We start from the raw sequence: 24,503 nt of genomic DNA, 5'->3' as shown, positions 1-24,503 counted from the left end.
ACAGGTTAGCACAGAGCTTTAGCAGCGGTTAGATAACCTTAGCTAGGTAATTTATCACAACTGGTATGTTAGTAGGGGTGGGCATTTTGAATAATTTCAACCTTTTTTAAAGTGTTTGCAGTCAGTGTGCAGCTGGTTAGCCAAGGCTAACACAATCATGATATAACATGCAACTGTGAACTTTCAGTCAGTTATTGGTTCCAATGTAGAAACAGACATGCCACAGCTGAAAAAAAAAATGACATTGCAATATTTTTGTTGTTCTACAATATATATTGCAGTATTAAAAATACAGGAATCAACACCATATTTGGCATGAAATCAGTGGTCAAACTGGTCATAATATTATTAACGCAATCTGTGCATCAGTGATTGGAGTAACATACATAAGTGGCATTTGGAAGATATTATCTGTAATCTGGTAGATATTATGTAATTTATGTATTTTTTTAAAAGACAGGTGACATTACACAAAACATTGCATGACTTGGGATGTAACTAGTATGCATGTGTAAATGGTGATTGATAGTGCCGAAATGATATTTAACTCAACAAAAATATATGACAGAAACTAAAAGTTTGACCCTATATTGGCCCAGTATAGCTGTGAATGTGATTACCGTATTTTTTGCACTATAAAGCACATTTAAAATCCTTTAATTTTTTTCCAAAAATTTATAGTGTGCCTTATAATCAGTTGCACATTATGTAGGAATTTTACCAGTCAGGTTGTAAGGAGCAGTAAAGCCACTCCTTTAAAAGTACAGTGTTATACAGAAGATTCAGTTTAGTTCTCCAACAGTATTAGCATTAGCCACACTCATCCTTATCAGCCTGTAGCCTGTTGCTAACTCCGGCCAGCACTGCTGGAGCAGTATTAGCAATAGCCGGTAACTGCGCTAAGTGGCTGTGGCTCTTTGGCTGTTCAGAGGTGAGTATTCTAGACCTGCAGTCTGCTGCTAACTCCGGCTAGCAATTAGCTAACTAGAATTAGCATTACTACTAGCAGTTAGCCACTAATGCTCCAGCTTTAGTGAAAATCTGGAAATCTAAGCTTACTGTAAATAAACGGAAGAACTTTACACAAATCTCTCTCCTAAAAACTGTTTATTTGGGTGAGTAGACTTACATCCAGCGTTTGTTTAACTTGTCTGACTCATCTGACAATAATTATTTCTGCTTACGTAGCTTAGTTTTAAGGTCTAGACGCTGCTGAATTTAGATAGGAAACATGGCGAGACCCCTGTTTCTTACTAGAGTCACTTAAAATGCGCCTTATAATCTGGTGCAGAATAGACCAGAAAATAGCTGTTTATTGACAGTGCACCTCATAATCTGGTTTATCTGTGCTTTAATCAATCTTTCCGGTGTTGTAAAATTTAACTGTGGCAGCCAATTTAAACTTTAAGTACCTATACATATTCTGTTTTGTACTGCTTTAGCAATTAGTTCAAATCTACGTGAACAAAACGTACCCAGTATGGGAGTTTTATGTGTCTTAACAATTCTTCATGTTGTACCACAGATGTCTGAATTAAGGATTTGTATATATACACACACGTTACATATGTATAAATAAGTAATCTGCCACAACTTTTCTTAATAATTAAAACGACAAAAAAAGACAACAAGTGTATGTTATCTTAAGGAACATAGGTATAAGTTGTAAGTCGTTATCTTATTATTAAGGTTAAACATTGGCCAACATGCTCATTGCAAGATGATATAAATGATCACAGTTCAAATGTGGCCTAATAGTAGGCGACAAATGAATGGAAAATTATATTTCTGAAGATGTGTGGGCTTTTTTAGCATTATTAATAATACATTATTAACTATGTATAACCAAAGACATATTCACGTAAAATATTGTAACATTACTGTACTATCTCAGTTCACATACTTCTTTCACTGGCCATGATGGTTCTATATCTCTCAGCTTGTCCAGAAATGCATGTGTAAAGTGTCCCCTTTGGAGTAGTTCATACCAGTTAATAAACTTCATGACTTTAGGAGGAGCCTGGGAGCAAAAAATACCAAATTTTGCATAATAATCTGCTTTAAATTGAAGTGCACCTACTTTAAATGACTTTAATAACCCATACTGACTTAAGTTTAATTAGTCATTATTTCAATGTACCACTGCTACCTTTTATATTTCTACTAGTGGTTTAATTTATAGTATTTGTGTTCAGGTATTATTATTATTATTATTATTATTATTATTATTATTATTATTATTATTATTATTATTATTATTATCTGGATGCCTCTATAAATCCACATGGGTCGCATTGTGAAATCTGCTACTCCAGCCAAAATCTGGCCTACTGTGATGTGACTGAAATATTAATTGGGCAGATTTGAGCAGTTCCTTATTTGCTATTATAAATACAGGAGAAATCAGCAAGCAGACAAAATTGTCATCTCACCATGATGTGTTTATGAAGTAGGGAGATACCATGGGAACATTTATCCATTTAACTGTAGCAGCAAATATAAAGCTGTCTACCCGTTTTACTGTCAGAAGGGAAATGTTTCCCTCTAGGCAACTACACAAAGTCTTGGCTTCATGACTCAGCAAGTGCAAACTGCTGGAGTCATCGCAAAAGCCTATAAAAACTACATTGATTCATTCTTTATGTAATAACTCATACAATGATAAGAATGTGTCATTGTTTTTTTTTTTTAGGATTGGCATTTCTTGACATCTGCCCTTTTTAAACATTATAAAGTTCTTACTCAAATCGTCCGGTACTGCCCTTTTCACAACTCTTTTGCAAGGTATAAATCAAAATATCAGGCAAACAAAGCACGTAGCAGTCTGGCATCCTTCGAAAAATCTCCTAAACATTCTTCATGACCAGAGACAGAGTAAATATTGGCAGTATATTTGAGCTGATAGAGACAGCTTAGGTCCCAGAAGGACTACAAGAAGGATGTCGAGTTTGGTTTCTCCCCAATAAAAGAACATTGCTGCTCATCTGCAGTTTGCTGAAGATCACATGGACAAGCCAGGAGGCTGAGGGAAGAATGTTGTGAAGAGATCAAAATGGAATTTTTTGGTTTGATTTAAAAGAGTTACGTTTAAAAAAAAAGAAAAACCATTCATTTAAGAATAAGAACCTTATCCCATCTGTGAAACATGGTGGTGGCCGTATCCTGGCAGTATTTGGACCTGTTTCAAGAAGAATAAAAGTAAATGTTTTGGAATGGCCAATTCAAAGTCCTGACCTAAATCCAAATGAAATGTTGTGGAAGGCCCTATAGTAAGCATTTAAATGTGAGAAAACCCAGTATCGGGCTAATACCAGATACTGAAATCTAGTTGTGAATATTTTTAAGACTTGTGTGAAAATCTGATTATGTTTTAGGTCATATTTCTGCAGAAGTATAAGAAATTTTAAAGGATTCACAAACTTGAAAGCTTTACACCAGAGAGATCTCTAAGTAACCAAAACTTAGGGACTGTGATTTTAACAAATCACAAAGAAACTAGTTAATAACTCAAATGCAAATTTAGGGACAGTTTACATTTAAACCAGGTTCACCTGGTGCGCAACTGGATACTGGGTTCAATATAACAGGACTCAAACTAGGACATACCACTCTAAACACTCCTCTGTCCTCTGCCTGACATCCTGCTTACCTACGACTGCATCGCCAGACATCATAACAGTCACATCATCAAGTTTGCTGATGACATGACAGTTGTGGGGCTCATCTCCAGTAATGGTGACAGACAGACAGAAGACACTGAGTTCTGATTCAAGGGCAACACTCTCTCCGAATGTCAGCAAGACAAAAGAGATGATTATGGACTTTTGAAAGACTGCAAATCAGTACGTAGTACTATAGAGGAAACAACGCAAAGCTTCTGAAAGCTGCTTGTAGTGCAATTACAAAAAATAAACTTGTATGGATCCAGAGAATCTTATGGTTCCACAAAATCAATGACTTTCTCTACCTTCGAAGAAGGCTGAAGGTCAAGATTAAACCTCAATGTCTCCTACAGAAGCATCACAGAGAGCTGGCTGACCAGAAACATTGTACGTTATGAAAATGCTGTTTTAAGCTCCATTATGGATGGATTAGTTTCACATAGGGAGGTGAGGTGATGCAATTATTACCAGAGTATTAATATCCCATGCCAATAAAGATCTCAGCACATTTAAAAATATGGAAATTCTGGAAAACAAGTCATAAAAATAAACTCAGTTTATATTAATATATTATTACATTATTATATTTGGATTAGATATATTAATATCTAATCCAATAAGTCACAATAGTAATTGTTAAAAACATTTTCAGTTACATTTCAGGAACATTTCACAGAATTACATTGTAAACAAAACAAAAAAATCATAATTACTCATGTGTTTCTGTATAGCTTTAATGTCAATAATCTAAAAAAATAAAATAATTAGTACTAAAGTAGCACAATCAAGTAAAGTTTACTGTTACTCAAATTATACTATAATACAGGTAAAGTAGGTAGAAGGTTAAGCATGCTGCTAACAAACTAAACTGTCATTTCTTCTGACAAGTGGGTTATAAGATTGGTTATCATGTGTTTGGAGGTGAAAAAAAAAGCTGTTTATAAATCGAGAAGCCACTCCCATCACAGTTATTCATGGTGAGATTTCTTATGCTATGTGAAATCATAAGGTCATAAATGTATAAAAGTCCTAGAATTAAAATTCCATTGCCTTAACTCCCCAGGATAAAAATAATCCAACTCTAATAGTGATTTAAACTGGACAGCATTAGCATGAACATGAACTAAATCCAGTAATGTTCTGAACTAACATGAATATATCTACACTGAGTGGTGAACAAGGAAAGCCTGCAGCATCAGGAATGCTTTATCTTACCCTTGGCATGGACAGGTCCTGTCTGAAAGCAGGCTATGGAGCATTCGGGCTAAGTTCTCCAGACTCATGAATGATTTCTTCCCCCAGGCAGTCTGAAAGCTGCTGTCTGATGCTTGCTTTCAGACTCAAATACCTCAAACCGGTTCCTTGCTTTCATCTCTCTGGAGCAAATAGATCTAAATCTATCGGCACCATGTCTAATACCCCATGCCAGGCAGAGGAGTATTAAACCACCCAGCATTGAGCTGTGGAACAGTGGAACTGTGTTCTCTGGACTGATGGTTCTCCATCCAATACTTTCAGGATGAGTTGGGGAGCTGAATTTAAAGTAGATGGAGTGGAGATCATCCAATATCCTGATCTTTCTAAGGCTCTTAATGCTGAATGCTATCAAATCTTCACAGCAATGGTTCAACCTCTATTAAAGAGGCCTCCACTGGACAGTAGAGAGGTTGCCTTTACTATACTACAGATTCTATAAAGGTCTCCCTTCTGCTAAAATCAATTTTTTCTTGTTCTTTGTGAAATAATATAGGTTTCTGAGTTGTATATGCATGTTGCACATGAAACTGTTCTTCAGCTTCCCTTGTCTGCAGTAGCTGGTAAAAGAAAATCCTCAGAAAAACAAGTTGATCAGGAAAGGCTCTGAAGTCTACGTCAACCAGTGAGTTCAGACAGCCCTGAAAGCTGAAACAGAAGCTGGAACAGAAGGAGCTAGCTAAGGAGGAGCTTATAGATATGTTTATTACTGTTTACACAGCTGGTTAGCGTTAGCCATCTTGTGTAAGTAACTGTAGGTTTAAATCGGATCTCCGGTTGATTCTGCGTTTTACTGAGAGCTGAAACACACACTAGGGAAGTACGGAGGTGTAACTGCCCAAGTCTGAGGTAGGAGTTTTGCTGGAAGAAATGTTATGAAATGTACAATGTGTAGAATGCATCTCTGAAAACATTTTGGCTTTTAAGTGTTAGAGCTAAAACATTTACTCGGGGGTTTAGGGTAGGCGTTTGCTGCTGCTGCAGCAGAATTATTTGAACTGACAAACACAGAGGGTATAACCTTTTCTCAATTCTCCAACACACATTTTGCAGCTCAAAACACATTTATCTGTATACGACTCAAGAATCTGATATAAAGTCACATGTTTTCATACCAAACACAGTCATTCAAAATGTCACAAGATGAGCTAATAGGCCAATATACAGTATGTGTCACTTGGCCAAACAACGCAGTGGCCAATCACCTCAATGGCTAATTAGTACCGTTTCAATCGGGAATCAAGCACTATAAAAAGACGACAGATAAGCAAGTTTAACAATAACATTAAAGGATGGAGAGAATGAGAGGGGGAAGCAAATAGCCAAAGAAGAAACAACTTTCAAATTAAATCAGAGGAACCTTTGTTTTTTCCAGCCCAACTTCAGCAGTTTGTTTTAGTGTCGCCTCAGTCATCCAGATATTTAGACTGCAAATATATCTGTCAATATGCATGTATCTGTAAATAAGTGTGCGTATTTGCTACTACGAACTACTAGCAAATCCCTTCATCAAACACTCTGTCTAGAGGAGTCGAAGGTCAGTTAACTAGGGTCCTTGGCCTAATGACTATGTTTTGCTGTTACCCAATGTGGAAGTGTGGTGTATGAGGCTAATGTGAGTGAATGAGAACTGGGGAAGGTTCACTCTTCTTACCTGATCCTCGGAGAACCAAAGCTTTGACTCGATAGCCGGCCAGCCCAAGCATACAGAGATAATGTTTTTTTATTTATACATATAAAAAAAAGGGTAGGTAGCAAACAAAAAATAGGGGCATAAGTGTCTAGTGTGCTAGGATCCCAAATCTTTCACCTTCTTTAATACTTAACAGGCCATACTTCTGCACTAGGCCCCAATCCCATACCTGAGGCCTTCCTTTGAGGACTTCTCTTTTGGACCTCAAGAAGAGACACCCCCCAGTGGTTGGAGTGTGTATTGTGAAAGTGCAATGTCTGGCTTAATCCATCTAACTTTCCCCAACACTGCATATATGTGCATGTGAACAATCTGAAGAACTTTATACAATTTGAACTATTTTAGCATTATATCAAATCTTGCTATAGACAGGAGTGTTTTTCTTTGTGTCCAACAGTGTGTAGTTGGTTAGACAGAATTCCTGTAATATAAATTACATTTTTGATGCAAAAGTTAGATTTTAATAATAGTATATGTAGTTTAGGTTGCAGCGCTTCATTTTGCAGGATACATGAGCTATTTTGCAGTTAGGATGTGTGGTTTTATGAATTGAGTTATGTTTTTTGATAACACCAGCCTAGTTTACATAGTTGTGTTTTAGCAACTGGGAAAAAAAAAAAAAAAACAGAGATGAGTAATCATAACAAAACGTTATATGGCAGCTTAATGGTTTGCATGTTCAATGCTCAGCACTGGGGTCTTGGGTTCAAGTCCCTATATGAGTCCAAAAGTCCTCCCACAGTCCAAAAACATGAAGATCAGGTTAAGTGGTTATTCTAAAATGTGAATGAGTGTGTGTGAGAGAATGTGGGCATGCCTGCATGCCCAGGTACGAATTGGCACTTGTGCTCGATGCAGTCCTCCAGGTGTATTAAGAGTCTGTGGATGAGAGTACGCTCTGTGTGATTGGCTGCCAATCTGGCTACTCACCATTGTATGCTGGTTGAGTGCTGTAGAGTGTTGATTGTAAAGCATCCATGGGTTCAGTGATTTCAGCTCTCGTTACGGGGGAGGAAGCTGCTCATCTGTCCCAGCATCTCTGAACTGCATAAAGGTGATAAAGGTAGACTACGTCATCTAAAGAATAATTGGAAATTATCGGAAATAAATTGGAAAACATTGGAATAGAATCCTATTGCAAAACCACCATATCTGTCAGCTCGCAGTTATACAGTTATACACATTGAACTCTTAATCAACAATGGCTGCAGCTCATGTCGAAACAAGCAGTTTGATTGTTTTTCGTGGCCTTACCCATGTGTGTCTGATTAAACAGCTTCTCCCTCATTAAAGTTCTAAACTTAAATACAGCTCTGATTAGCCCAGGGGAAAATGATACAGTCACAGCCGCATTTAGACTGTTCTTTAATTAGCCAAAGTCACAAAGGGGATAACTGAGATCGCTGATCTTTGGCTGAATGGAAATTGTTCTTCTTCTTGCGTGTGCGGATTTGATTCGGTGATCTGACTAATTATTCTTTGCTGCTGCATTTAAATGCTCTTTTGAGAAAAGAGAGAAAAAAAAAATCCAATGCATGCCCTTTTACTCAATTACGTTTCCAAAAGATGATACTCTTCATCTTAACCCTCTTAACCCTCCAACTTCTGCTCAGTGGGAGCAGTTTTTAGATAGATATATATTGATGTCACTCCAACATCTTTTACGGATACTGTGGTGTATCCTCTGATACAAGCCTCATTACAGAGGATTTTAGGTGGCTTTTTTAGTCTCCTCAGTATTCTCCACAGTATTCAGACAGGCGGCAAGATGGAGCCACAAAATCAGTTTCCGGGTCACAGAGGAGAAAAGGGAGGAGGATCGGTAGAATAAAGGAAGTGGAACTTTTAGAGTTTCTGGATGCAGCCCTTGAGTGTGATTATAGTCTGAATATCACTGGTGACTTGGTGTCTAAACATCATTCAAAATATGAGAAATTAATCTGCATTTAGACGTTTTAAATTCTGAAATGTTAATGAAGCCAAGTAAGTTTTTTTAAAGTAAAGTGGGAGAGAGAAAGAGGAGAGTTTTTCTGGTGACCTCAAGCAGTTTGGACTGTGTGTCTCTCCACTCCTTCTTCAGACTTCTGACTGATTTCCAAATTAGATGCAAAATTTACTGATGATCAATGATGGTTATCAGGCAGGCTAAAATAACAAACTTGATTAAAAAAACATTCAAATAATGGTAAAATGGTAAGTTTAAATGGTAACAATATTAGAAAAGCAACCAAACAATATAAGATTCAATTAAGAAGAAATAAAATCAGAATAAAAGAATAGGAATAAGAGAAATAGTTATAGAAGTTTATAGAAATCATGGTAAATAGATGAGATATAAGATGGCATATGGCCACAGAGTGAGTTGTTATATATAAAAAAGCCAGTATGTTTCCCGTCGAGTGAGGACCAGCTTTCTTTTAGGTACAGTCTGATTGTCCCAACATTGTCCCCCATTACAGGTGATGCCACAACACAAGGAGGGTGAAGACAAGCACAAGTCAGTCACCGTCTCTTTTCAAACTGCTGCTTGGAGGAAAGCGCAGCGACTTGGTTCCGATACATCAGCTCACAGACGCTTTGTGCTGATCCGCATCACCCTTTGAAGTGATTAGGGGAAAGAGCGCCATCTACCCACCCAGAGAGAGCAAGACCTATTCTGCTCTCGCAAAGCTCTGGTAGCTGATTGCAAGCTGCATGCCTGGGATTGAACCAGGAGTCTCACGATCATAAATAGCAGCACTTAATCCGCAGGACCACTTGTTGGCCCAGCACTGCAGTGCTAACGTCTCACAGCATAACACTGCCTCTTGTGCGTTTTTGATATGACTGAGTCTGAGTGACTCCACTTAATTGGTCCTTTGGATCTCTGTCTGCATGATGTACTTTCCTATAAACATTAGTGACCTCCTAGTGATGTTCACACAACTGTTTAGCATTTCTGCCACCACCTGTAGCAAAACTGTACCCTGGGGGGGGACGGGTGGGGGTCTCGCCTCAATCTCATGTCAGAGCAGAATAGCGAATCTCTTGTTTGCGGCGGCGCTTTTTGTGTATTCAGGCGAAGGAGGGACTCTGCTGGTGGAAGCTATCAGGCAGGTGCTCACCAAAGTGGCTGGGAGTGTCTTTGAATGGTAATGAATGCAATGAAATCTTCAGGCTGCCTCAGGCTCTGGCGCTTCTCTCTCAGTCCTGTCAGAAATATGGAACGAAAGAGAAAGAGGAAGAGGAGGGCGAGGGGAGGAGGGGAGCATATCTGCTGCAAACTGCTCAAAACAGAGATAGAGTGCAACCTGCTAAGAGACAAGATACTGGCAGAGCACAGTGGCAGAGAGGTGATACTCCAAAGCCAGGCTCATATGGTGCAGTAATTCAGCCTGGTTGCGTTTAATAGACCTGCACTCCGGTTATACGCTCTGAAATTACACGGCTATATTCTTCACACAGCAAGGCGAACACAATGTTACAGGATGCTTCTATTGAAAAATCAATATTTCCTACTTATATATCGTGCCACTGAACTGGACCAATATTGAAATTGGACTATATGTCACTGTGTCCTTCTTAAACTTTTTGCTTTTTCATTAAGAAATTGCCTTTTTTCAAATGTCTTTTCAATTAAAGTAAGGATGGAGGGTGGGCCAACCTTTTTTTTTCGCCTACTTTCAAAATGTCTATATAAAAATACAAGCATAGGTTGGAAAGCTAACAACAAGCATTTACTGCTAGCCTTTCATCTATCAAATTCCTGAGCTGAACACATGATTGAGTTGCGCAATGCAAGTGTGTGTATTAGGGGTGGGCGATATGGCCCTAAAATATTATCACCATATTTCATGGTATTTCCGCGATAACGATACTCTTGGCGAGATCACAAAAAAATATTTTTAAAATACATTAATAATACAATACATTGCAAGAAAAAATATATATATTATTACATACAATATGATACTGCACACCCCTTAGTGAGATATTAAAAAATACATGAATTTTATCAGATTTGTAACAGACGTTAATGATCCAAAATGATATTTATAATACTCATAATGCACTCCAAATCTCTCAATATATCCAGAATTAAAGTAAAATAAATGATATTGGCCAGATATAATCTGTCTCTAGCAGATATATAATGGGAAATGGGAGGGGTGAAATGGCACAATATTTTATTGTGTACGATATGATATGGCACACCCCTAGTGTGTATGCACTTTTGCAACAGAGAAACATACAGTACCAGTCGACTATACTGTATATGCGAATTGGAATTCTTGCTGCTTTTCAGAGTGTAGTTCAAATGAGGATAAAGCACCATAAATGCTTAACTTTTACTATGCTAAACGTAACGTAACAAGTATGAGTATATTTGACCAAGAACGAGACAAAATCCTGCCGTGCTCTGCATCTTTAGCACTAAGTGACACTTTAGGGACTGTAGAAAAAATACCAAACAAAATCATTAATGAATAAATCTATTTCTCTTTGACTTTGTGATGTCAAACCAATGGTAAAATGTGTCCATTTATTTGTATTGTATTATTCGTTTCACATCATTTTCACATTTAGAAAAAAAGTAAACAGAAATATTCATTACTCATTTTGTCCATTATTTCTAACATGGTCCCTAACGTGCCACTAATTGCACACAAAGACCAAAAATCCAATAAAAAAGCATTTACTGCTAAGTAAGCCCATCATTTATCAAGTTCCTGCAGCTGATCACATGGTTCATTCAATTCACCAACTGTGTTTTGTTTTGCTCTTTCAAGGTCCTAATATACTGGACAAAACTTTAGTATGCAGTAACTAATTAATATCACATTAAAGAGCATCTGCACAATGCGAGTGTCAGCGTGCACTTTTGCCCCAGCTGATTACCAAAGAAATTAACTAAACAGATTCCGTATCGGACCGTATTTGCATTTCCTGTAATTGGCGTTGAAATTAAAAAGCTCTCCCATGACATTTTTTATCTCGGCACCGATTTGAATGAATCAATGAATCACCTGATCTTTTATGCTCACCCACAAAGACCAAGCTGCTCCATTGTTCTCTGCTATGAAGTATTAATTAGTTTGTGATGTCAGCTGGTTGTCAGTTGCTTGTGTGTTCTCTTCTTTTTTTCAACCCTAATCAGATGGTAGGCGGGTCTCACACCCTCAAGACAAGGAGCTGAAGAAGATATTAAAAACCAGCTCTGAATTATAAGAGGGCTGTGCTGGAATAGTTTCCACCACCATCAATACCCAATACCAATGCTAGTCTCGATACTAACAATATTTTAAGAATATCGCTCCGTATCCGTAAGTATAAAAGTAAAAGTAATGTAAGGAAGCAAGACCCTACAGCAGATATTGAGGACAGCCGAGAAGATCATCAGAGCCTCTCTCCCCTCAATCTTTGACATCTACACCACACGCTGCATCTGCAAAGCCTCCAGAATTGTGAATGACCCCACCCATCCCTCACACGGACTCCGCTGCTCTGATGCCGCCCGGCAGAAGATACCGGAGCATCCGAGCCACTACCAGACTCTGCAACAGCTTCTTCCACCAGGCAGTCAGACTCCTCAACACACAGAGACAGAGCCTACACCACCCCCGTGTGTTCATAAGGATAAAGTGGATATGTGCCTCCTTTAACCCTTTTAGTTATTTAATATGCAATAGCTTATATAAATGTTGATTAAAAACTTTTTAAATCATTCTACTATGGTAGATTTACGCTCCTTCAAAACTACTATACAGTCATGACTGAAAGTGTTGCCACCCCTTAATTCTTTCCAGACAATTAAATATTTATTTTGATAAAGTATTGCAATTGAACATGTTTGATATAAACATATACCCTTTGTGTGTATTGGAACAACAGAAAAAAAAAGACAAATTTGACATTATTTCACACAAAACTCCAAAAGTGGGCAAGACAAAATTATTGGAACCTTGTCAAAATTGTGGGCAAATAACTTTGTTTCAAGCAAGTGATGCCCATTTAAACTCACCGGTAGCAAGTTACAGGTGTGAGCACTATAAAAACCACACCTTAAACTAGATAAAAAAGAAGGGAATTGGACTCACTCACACTCACACTAAGCATGGAGAACTGTCTGAGGACTTGGAAACCAAAATTGTGGACAAATATCAACAATCTGAAGATTACAAGTCCGTCTCCAGAGAGCTTGATGTTCCTTTCTCCATGGTGCACAACATAATCGAGACGTTTACAACCCACGGCACTGTACCTAATCTCCCTGCACGTGGATGAAAGACAACAATGTATGAAAGATTGCAACGCAGGATAGTCCGGATGATGGATAAGCAGCTCCAATCAAGTTCCAAAGAAACCCAAGCTGTCCTGCATCAGTGTTGAACTTTGTGTCAACATTTGAATAAAATGAAATGCTATGGCAGGAGACCCAGGAGGACCCCACGGCTGACAGAGTTCTTGGAGTTCTTTTTGTGGGAAAAGAGGGAGAGCTACCAGAGGGAATTAATAATAATAATAATAAAAAATAAAATAAAATAAAAAAATATATAGATTGCAGTTTGCCAAAATGTATGTGAGTAAGCCAAAATCCCTCTGGTAGAGCTTTTCCACCAAATCAACTCCATTCCATTCGGGTTTATAAGAACAGTGGTCCATTTCAGCAAACCAGCACGCGTTTTTTTTTTTCTACTAGTTTTAATGGATCTGTCAAAACTTCACATCATACGCAGCAGTGAACAGTGAATGGTTGATGCTAAAGAACCTGTTTTTTTCTGTTCCTGCTGCGAATAAGCATTCCTAGTTCTGGTACCTAACGGCAAACCGGTTCAAAAGTAGGTTTGCTATCCAAAACGGTGCTGTTCCATGTGCTAAGTGGTGAACAAAACATGCTAAGTGGTGAGCACCACGTATTAAGTGGTGAGCACCACATATTAAGTGGTGAGCACCACATATTAAGTGGTGAGCACCACATATTAAGTGGTGAGCACCACGTATTAAGTGGTGAGCACCACATGCCAAGTGGTGGGCACCACATGCCAAGTGGTGGGCACCACATGCCAAGTGGTGGGCACCACATGCCAAGTGGTGGGCACCACATGCCAAGTGGTGGGCATCCCATATTAAGTGATGGGCATCCCATATTAAGTGATGGGCACCAGCTACTAAGTGGTGGGAACCATGTATTAAGTGGTCAGCACCATGTATTAAGTGGTGGGCACCATACACTAAGTGGTGAGCAACACATGCTAAGTAGTGAGCACCATGTTTTAAGTTGTGGGCATCAGATACTAAGAGCTGAGCACCATGTATTAAGTGGTAGGCACCAGAGGCTAAGTGGTGAGCACAAAATACTAAGTGGTGAGCAACCCATGTTAAGTGGTGGGCACCACATGCTAAATGATGGGCACCAGCTACCAAGTTGTAGGCACCAGATACTAAGCAGTAAGCACCAGATACTAAGAGGTGGGCATCCCATATTAAAGTGATGGGCACCAGCTACTAAGTGGTGGGAACCATGCATGATGTGGTCAGCACCATGTATTAAGTGGTGGGCACCAGATACTAAGTGTCAGAAAGCTGGGTATGCTTCCTAGATCATGGGTCTTCCAGAAGGCCTGCTATTGCTTAAGCCACTTGCTGGTTTATGAATGGTATTCAGATCAAATTGCTAGGCTTATGATGTAAATTAAGTTGCAAATATTTTCATCTCCTTCTTTTTCCAATGCCTCAATACTTGAAGGGTGAAACGTGACTATGCAAGATGCAAATTAAGCTGTCAATCATGAAATCACAGATTTCATAAAGGAAAAAAAAATCTCATTAAAGTAGGCTCCTCACGCATAATCAAGCTCTAAAAATGGCCACCTTAGATGAAAGTTTCTCACTTCTGCTGCACAGGAAAAGTTCATCAGAGATACCAGCCTCAGAAACTGGAAGTTAACAGCACCACAGATAAGACCATGTTGGTTAGTTTAACATTTGACTGGTACAGTAGCCCAATCAGTCAGTCAGCGGTCAGTTATATAACAATACTATTATATAACAGTACTTTTTAAATTATTGATTTTGTTGTAGATATCGAAAATTAGGCACCATTCTCACCACGGTCCTATTTAATAAAAGTCAGTATTTAATAAGCTTAATTTCTGTACCAACATTTGGTAACACCAATGTTGGTGCATTAGAAAGCATCTCTCTTTTGTGTTTAATTTTATTTGTAATAAATGGTACAGGTTTAATGTAAAAAGCGCTTAAGGTAAATTAGAACTACTTTTAATTCATTTCTTCCTTTTATGCTAACAAAAATGTTAAGCTGCGAGGATGCAGATTTTTTTTAAGTTGTAATTCAAGTGGTACGCAACAGATACTAGAAGATGAGTATCACATATTAAATGGTGAGCAACACATACTAAATTGAGGGCACCAGATACTAAAGATATGAGCATCATGTGTTAAGTGGTGGGCACCAGATACTAGGAGAGGAGCATCACATACTAAGTAGTGGGCACCAGATACTAAGAGGTGAGCAACACATACTAAGTGGAGGGCACTAGTTACTAAGATATGAGCATTATGTATTAAGTGGTGGGCACCAGATACTAAGTGGTAAGAAACATGCTAAGTGGTAAGCAACACCAAAAAGTAGGTGGTGTGCACCAGATACCAAGAGGTAAGCAACGCATACTAAGTGGAGGGCAACAGACACCAAGATATGAGTATCAAATATTAAGTAGTGGGCACCAGATACTAAGTGGTGGGCACCACATACTAAGTGGTGAGCAACACATACTAAGTTGAGGGCACCAGATACTAAGTGGTGAGCAATACCTGTTAAGTAATGGGCACCAGATAGTATATTTATTGGTCTGTACACGGCTTCACAGACTGCTATTTTGTGCCGTGCACATGCTCTGCAATTATTAATTATTATTAAAAATTATTAAGCCAGGCTGTTATTGTAAATAAGAACTTGTTCTTAATAACTAGCCTGGTGAAATAAAGGTGAAATAAATAAGCTTTGTCGTATAATAGATTTTTATGTAAAATTTCTAAGACTAGGCATAATCTCTGTCTGGGAAACAGCCCATAGACACGAGTTTGACTATTTTTGTGTAAAGTGTCTACAGCCACATCTGGGGAAGATGTAACTTGCTGGGGTCGTCAGATTGTCATTTTCCCTTTCATTTCATTTCCTTTTTGTTTCTGAAATAAAAGGGTGTCTTACAACGTTTAACCTGGCTAAAAAAGAAAGGGTAACACAATAATATTGTGTTAAATCTATTAGTTATGTAATGCATTTGCTTTCCACAAGCTTCTGAAAGGTTACAACATTTATTTCAATCCAGTGTTGCATTAATTTTTCCACAATATTTTGTGCAAAGTCTCCAGCACATCCCAAAGATTCTCAGTGAGGTTAAGTTCTGGACTCTGTGGTGAACAATCCATGTGTGAAAATGATGATCTCATGCTTCCCGAATCACTCTTTCACTATTCCTGCCCCATGAACCCTGACATTGTCATCTTGGAATATACTCGTGTCATCAGGAAAGAGAAACTCCATTGCAGGAATAACCTGGTCTATATTCAGGTAGTCAGATGACCTCATTCTTTCAGCACATACTGTTGCTGAACCTAGACCTGCAGACCAACTGCAGCAACCCAAGATCATAGCACTGACCCCATAGTCTTATACAGTAGGAACTAGGCATGATGGGTGCATCACTTAACATTTTTGCCCTGGTTTTCTTAAAAGATACACACTGTTTAGTCCTAATCCCTTTAGTTCTCTTCATATTGTGATTATGGAAATGCTCTTACTTTCACTATTAAACATATCTTTGAGTTCTAGTGTTGTTTTCTGTGATTTGATTTCACCAAAGGTTTAAGTGGTCACCAATCACAATCATTCAAATATTTTTTTTCTGACCATATTCCTTCCTTTATGATGACGTTTTTCTACTGCTGTTCTGCCACTTTTTGAAGCATTGGAGAATTTTTAGCCTGAATTTAGTAGTTTTAGTAATCTCCTTATATTTTTTCTTTGCTTGATGCATGCAAAATATTTGACCCTTTCGGAACAGATTACCATTTTTTCCAACGACCACAGAATTAGTCTCTCCACAAGGTTGTTTAACAGATGAGAAGCTACTCTAGGTTAAATAACTTGGTTTCAACTGAAACATAAATTAACCATGCAGTAATTATCCAATGATAATTACCTACAGGGTTGTAAAAAGTATTTGCCCCCCACAGATTCCTTTAGTTTTTACATGATCATATTTACGTTTAAAAATAATTTTAATTTATTAAGGGAAAATATATTCAAACCAACCTGGTCCTATGTGAAAAAGTATTTAAATCTAATGACATGGTTGTGCTAATTGTTATGCTTCAGGACCATTGTCCTGCTGCAGAACCCAAGTACGCCTGACTTTAAGGTCACAAACTGATGGCTAGATATACTCCTTTAGATTCTCTTTCATGGTTCAATGACAGCAAGTTATCCAGGTCCTAAAGCAGCAAAGCAGCCTCAGACCATCATGCAACCACTACCATGTTTGACTGAGTATGATGTTCTTTTTCTGTGTTTACAAAAGTTACACTTTTGTCTCATCAGTCCACAAAATGATGGATTTTTTTTTTGGGTCAGCCATATTTTTCTCCCATGGATACCATTTTTGTTATTAACATTGGCCTTAACCGAGGCAAGTGAGGCCTGTGCTTTTTTAGATGTTGTTCTTGGTTCGTTTTTGACCTCCTGGATGAGTTGTCCATGACCTTTTGGAGTAATTTCGGTCGACTGGTCACTCCTGGGAGAGTTCACCAGTATACCATGTTTTCTCCATTTGTGAATAATAGTTCTTACTGTGATCTGCTGGAGTCCCAAAGCCTTAGATAGGTCTTTGCAACCTTTTCCAGACTGAAAGAGGTCAATGACTTTGTTTTCTCATCTGTTTTTACATTTCTTCAGATCAGGGCATAATGTGTTGCTTTTTGAGATTTTTTATCTGCTTCATGTTGTCAGACAGATTCTATTTAAGTGATTTCTTGATTCTGCATATCTTGTAGTAATCAGGCTAGAAAACTGAACTTATACAACACTGTATTTGCTTAGTTAATTACAAATGGTCATCTTTTTGGCCAGGCAGTGAGTCCGTTCTACAAAACATCAAACGTCACTTTTATAAAAGCTAGTCTTGTTATAAAACAGGTAATACAAAAACATTAATGCAGCAAAGCCCTTAAAAGAAATTATAAAGGACCATTTGAATCTCTGATATTTTTGTAGGGCTGCTCTAGATGTACAAGACACTTGTAAAAGATGTAATAGAACAAACTAACTATTTGATGTTTGCTGCAGTGGAAGTCAGTGTGTAGCAATGTATTTTCCCCGCTGTGCTGATTCTCAGAGGAGAAAATGAAAATTTAATCTGTTTTTATTTGTTTTTTTGGTTTTTATAAGAACTGACTCATCAGACCAACAACACCCATATTACAGTTCACTCAATAGAAAGCTTAATAAGCACCTTTTCAGAGAATGACCTTCCTCTGAAGGCCTATTCAAATGTAGATGTGTTTCCCCTCATAGGAATATGGTGATATGGCTGCTGGGTATATGCTGAATTGTATGGCTGTATTAAATATAAACAGTCTGAAATAATGAGGATGAGATGTAGAGATTTGTGTTGAGGTCAAATTGAGATATAAGTGAGGTCATGTATGTGGGCATTGTTTGCTTGTTTGTTTTGAAATAGTTTCTATACATCAGGGAACTTTTATAACTGTTAGGTTAAAGTCAAAATCGAATAAAATTAAACATTGGTGAATAACAAAAAAACTAAATACCAAAAAAAGTATTTTTTTAAGCAGGTTTTTATTCATTTTACCACTTTTCTTGCGCTCTGCATACTAAATGCTTCAAAAATCAAGTTATGACAGCCATTCTTGGTTCACTCTGACACTTTAATTCTATTAGGATCTTTATTTTTTTGTTACACAGGAAGTTCTGCTGAGTCTGGTGGACCCATTGCACTTTGTGGCTTTAACTCACCATAATCAAACTTTTTTTTTTTTGCTAAAATACTCCTGTTTACTTTATTCCACTAGAAATAAAGTAAAGAACACACGTTAAATTTGTTCCCTTTAGCTTTGTTAAATCACATTTGTGTGTCACCGTGGTGATCTTTTCCAATATGTTGCATTCAATACTGTACTATTCTTTACTTTAAAATTAGCAACAAAAAAAATATGTATATACTTTTACACCAGATGTAATGGGGCACATGCCTTTCAAAAAGTTCAAATTCTGTCTCATTAGTCCACAGAGTATTCTCAAAATGTTTTCTGACAAAATTGAAAATTGAAGTCTTAAAAATGTTATTTTTGCTCAGCAGTGGTTTTTGTCTTTGAACTTTTTTTGCCAAGTAGCTTACGCATGATAGTCATGAATGCTGACCTTAACTGAGACAAGTGAGGCCTGCAGTTCTTTGGATATTGTTGTGAGGTCTATTGTGACCTCTTGGATGAGTGGTCACTGCACTCTTGGGGTATTTTTTGACGGCCGGCCACTCCTGGCTCTCACTGTGGTTCACTGGAGTTACAAAACTTTACAAATTGCTTTATAACCTTATCCAGACTAATCTCAGTTACATTTTTTATCCATTCCTGAATTTCTCTGATGTCTAGCTTTTGAGTATCTTTTGGTCTACTTCTCTTTGTCAGGCAGGTCTTTAAGTGATTTCTTGATTGAGAACAGGTGTGGTAGTAATCAGGCCTGGGTGTGGCACAGTTTATATGTGTATGTGCACAGAAGTGTGGTGTGTATGTGGATGGATTAAAGGTAAAGGCCAAATTCAGAGTTGTGTCCAACACAAATGATGAATATGGTAAACTTAGGCTCCACCCAACTGAATCAAGTTTGTGATGTTTGAGACACTTGGGAGGAAAAAAGTGTATAAAAATAAAAAAGTTGCACATAAATAAAATTAAGAACAGGCTGCCCTGGGGTTCACACAGTCCTCCAGCAGCTGGGTTTGCATGATAAGCCTCCAGCCAGGGGAGCGAGAGAGAGAGAGAGAGAGACCGTGATACCAAAAAAAAAAAGAATAAACTAAAAAGCATACTGTGTGACTGAGAGGGGTCCGTTTCACACAGAACTTTAGCAGAAGAGGGGAGGGATGAAGAAAGAGGAGGGTAGAGGTAGTGAAGGAAAGTACAAAAAGAAAAGAAGAGAGGGGAAAAAGATGAAGGAAAGGGGGAAGGTAGATAAGAGATTGAAGGAGAGTAAGAAAAGGAAAGAAAGTAAAGAAAAGTGTAGAGAAGATAACAGGCATATAAGAAGATAGAGATAAAACTAGGGAAAGACGGAAACAAGTTGAGGAGAAAGAAGAGGAGAAAATGCAGTGATAAGGATGTAAAAAGAAAGAAGAGAATAGAGTTGAGGTGATTAAAGAAGGGAGGAATGTATTAAGGAGGTAAAGAAATGATAAAGGGGAGGAAGGAAAGAATGGAGGATAGAATTACACTGCTAAAACAGTAGGAAGAGTTGAGGAGGTACAGAAATTAGAAAAGAGGTGAGGAGAAAAGTATAGATAAAATTAAGAAGATAAAGGGAGGGTAGAATTGAGGAAGCAAAGAAATGAAAGAAGATTGAAAAATTGAATTAAATTAAACAGAATTAAATTGATAAAGCAGGAAGGGGATAATTGAGGAGGTAAAGAAATGATAGGAAAAGGAGAAGGACAGAAAAGGGGATAAAATTAAGTTCATGAAGATACGAGGGAATAAAGAAGAAAAATGATTAGATATAAAATCCTAATTGAGTTATTTGGAGGGTGGTATGCATGGCGGAAAAAGAACACAGCATCCATCCGGTCCCATCATGCTGTGGGGCTGTGTGATGAGTGCAGGTACTGGGAATCTTGTTAAAGTTGAGGGTCGCATAGATTTCAGTCAATATCAGCACATTCTTTGAAGTTGAAGTTAAAGTGCCGGAGCTGGATACTTCAACAAGACAACGACCCTAAACACTAAACACTGCTCACAATCTACTAAAGCATTCATGCAGAGGAAGAAGTACAACGTTCTAGAATGATCATCTCAGTTTCCAGACCTGAATATTATTGTAAATCTGTGGTGTGATATAAAGAGAGCTGTTCATGATCAGAAACCATCAAACCTGACTGAACTGGAGATGTTTTATAAAGAAGAATGATCCAAAATACCTTCAACCTGAAGCCAGACTCTCATTAGAAGCTATAGGAAGAGTTTAGAGGCTGTTTTTTCTGCAAAAAGAGGATCTACTAAATATTGATGTCATTTTGCTGTTGGGGTGCTCAAATTTATGCCTTTGCCAAATCTAGTTTAAAGAATTATTGCACACTTTCTGTAGATCTTATAAACTACATTTCACTTCTTAAAATAGCACTGTGTTCATATGCTATATGATATGCAGTCTTTAACTGAAATTGCTGATCTGAACAACCAATGATTTAATAAGGAAAATCATGAAAATGATTTGGGGTGCCCAAACTTTTGCATACCACTGCAAAACCAGCAAATGAAACTTATAAAAATCAGTGCAAGTACATTTTTTGAAAGAAGAGGAGACTAAAATGATAAAATTATAAATAATTTATGTAGGCTGGCTAGTGAACCACACTGTACATCAGTAGCTCATGAGCTTAACCCATACACCTTGTGTGCATTGTTGTAGAACATTTAGTGCATATGAGTGTTGCTGTAGAAATTAAACTGTACCAATCGTCACATTAATGGGAAATCCTAAATCATAGATCATCCTTGCTGAAAAGTCAAGTTACCCCATAGCCCCAGCACCCAGTGTCTCTGACACCAGCCCTGAGGAGAGATGAGGTAAAAGGAAGGAGGAGTTAAGAAATAAAAGAGAAAAGCAAGAAGGAGCGAGTTGAGAAAATAAATCAAGGAGGTAAATCAAAGGGAGGAAGTAAATGTGTAAATGTGACAAGTTAAAGAAGTATGGTGTTATGGAGGTAAGGAGGTACAAATGGAGGGGCTAGCAGATAAAGAAGGAAAGATTTAATCCAGGTGTGAAGACATGTGGTAAAGCCAGTATGGAGAGAAGAGAGAGGAGGTAATCCACAGGAAATTAAAAGAGAATAAAGTAAAGTAAAATAAGTGGAGAAGGGAGGAAGTAAAGAAGGGAGAGGTGAGGCAACAGAGTATTCGTGGTTATGAGAGGGACCATGGAATCAAGAGATGGATAGGGGCTGAATGAAGTGGAGGGATGTGTAGATTATTAGAGAGTGTAAGGGGATGCTGGGGCGGAGGTAAATAAGTGGGAGTGGGAAGGGTCACTGCAGTGGCTCCAGGCTGTGAAGTCATCAAAGGGGATGGAACAAAAAGCACAGTATAAGATTTAAATGTGCCCTGTGGGAGGCGTGTTGGCGTTTGAGGAGCGTGTCGGTGACTGGACCTTTCTGTGTCGCACTGCAGGGTGTGCCGCTTCTGCCTTCCATCCCATAATCGAGCTGACAGGGACTTCTGACTTGCTCAATACACCCACCCCACGCCCTGCTTTTTCTCTGCTGTGTTGCGTTTTTTGTACATTTCGCCTTGGTTAGTTCCGCTTTAACATCTAGAATGCATGAGAGAAAAAAAATGAATAAATAAAAATTGGTCTCGCACACATGCAGGCCAACACAAAGCAGTTGCTTACAGGCACATTTACATAACAGCATCAACAGATGATGTATGTTGTTTGGTATGTTTTCTCATGGCTCGAAACATCTATTTTTTATTCATGCGCTTCATATGCTAGCTGACTTTGCCAGGCGTCACGAATAGCAGCTTAGCCTCGAAGTGCTGTAAAACAGCACTGTGTCAACTCAATGTTCCGAAAACAAGCAGATGGCCTTGCAAAATCCTGGAGTATGAGCCCATCTCACTGCGCGTTATACACTTATTAGCAACATCTGATGCCTTCTAGCACGGTTGACAGAGGAAAGAAAAAAAAGAAAAGAAAAAAAAAACACATTAAGCTAGAGAGAGGAGCAGGCCGTCAGATGCTCTCGGAAATGGCTGGCGACGTCAGTCAAGGAGGAGATAGAAGTCGTTTGTCGCGAATGCTATAAGCAGAAGACTGCGCGCATTACAGCAGCAGAACGTCAGGAAGACTGAGGGTTAGACTGTTTACAAAACAACCCCGCAAAATTTAGAGCGCAAGATGTGCATGAGAATCAAGATTGCATGAGAATCCCTCGACCATCTTATATGAGAATTTTATATTTAGCTGTGAATATTGCAACAACAAATATAAAACAAACAATGCATGAAATGCAACCAATAGGGAAGACAGAGGAGGAACTAAAAAACTTTGAAGCTACACAGACAGCTCATCCAACATTACTCCTGAAATTATTTTTAGTGGTAGAAAAATATACTCTAAAAGCATATCAAAAATTACAATAGAATCTGTGATGCCAAATTCAAAGTTTTGGGGAATCATTGACAAAAATTTGAGTTGGTAAGAGCAAATGGACTGGGTTGGTAGAAAAATAAATAAATCTATAGGTATAATAAGGAGGGTTAGTTATCTGATTAACACAAAATGTCTTTTTACTCTTTACTATAGTCTTATTTATCCATATCTTTCGTATTGTAATTTAGCTTGAGGGAGTACATATTCTACTAGTCTTAATAAAATTCAGGTTCTTCAGAAACGATTTGTTCGTATTGTAACAATCAAATTTATACACGCCATCTGCTCCTCTATTTCAAAAACTGCAAATTCTCTCGATTTACAATATAAAATATTTCAAACATGTATTTTTATATATACAAGTTATTCAAATCATGAAAATATCCCAGAGCAATTTAAAAAAAAAAATCACTTTATAAGAAATGCAGAAATTCATAAATATTCAACTCGTCAATCTTTAGATCTTCATCTTCCTAAATTTCTCTCTTGTAGAGGTCAATTTTCAAAAAGGTGTAGGGAGACAAAACTGTGGAATGATTTTAACCAAAAATAAATAAATAATAATAACAATAACAATAACAATAACAATACATTAATTAATTAATTAATTAAATAATTAAATAAATAATTAGTTAAATAATTAATTGAATAAATAAATATATATATATATATATATATATTTTTTTTTAATTAATTATTTAATTACTTAATTACTTAATTACTTAATTATATATATATATATATATAATTTTTTTTTTTATATTAAGGTAGAGGCTTTATTTAAGCCAATGTTAGGTTTTTGCCTTTACCTGCACTGTATTTTATAGCTATTTGCAGTATATTTATGTTAATGTTTTTTGTTTGTGCAAAGATAAAAAAAATCCTAAAAAAAAAAAAAAAAAAAAAAATCAAGGCTATTTGTTATGGAGGTCACCCCTCCCTTGCTGAAGTAACAGCCTCTCAGCCTCTACTATTTATTGGAAAGTTTTAAACGATAGGTGTGATGTCTAGTGTTGGATTTTAAATGCAAAAGAGTTTTAAAGAGCTTTGCTAAGCAGTGATGATTGCTCCAAGACTGCAAGGGAAGCTCAGCTTCCCCTAAAATGTAAAAAAACAAGTGATTAAATATACGGTGCTGGTCAACGAATTAGAATAATTTGAAATAGTGCAATCATGAAATTCTTTGAATGCATTTTTTGTGCAGAAAGCAAATCAGGTGTTCACCGCACCTGTCCTACTCGTTAGACTAATCACAGAACTCGTTACCTGGAAAACAATTTGCTCAGCTGAGCTTTCCAAAAGGCCCATTTAGGCCATTTAACTGTGACACTGTTGTTTTATTGAATTAGAATAATTTTTATTATAATTACAATCATCACTTTCTCAGTATTTTGTGGCTGCCCCCCTGGCTTGTATGACTGCCTGAAGTCTCCGCGGCATCGATTTGACC

Source organism: Astyanax mexicanus, chromosome 3 (assembly GCF_023375975.1).
Source record: "Astyanax mexicanus isolate ESR-SI-001 chromosome 3, AstMex3_surface, whole genome shotgun sequence".
Lineage (NCBI taxonomy): Eukaryota > Metazoa > Chordata > Actinopteri > Characiformes > Acestrorhamphidae > Astyanax > Astyanax mexicanus.
Note: the sequence above shows the minus strand (reverse complement) of the source record.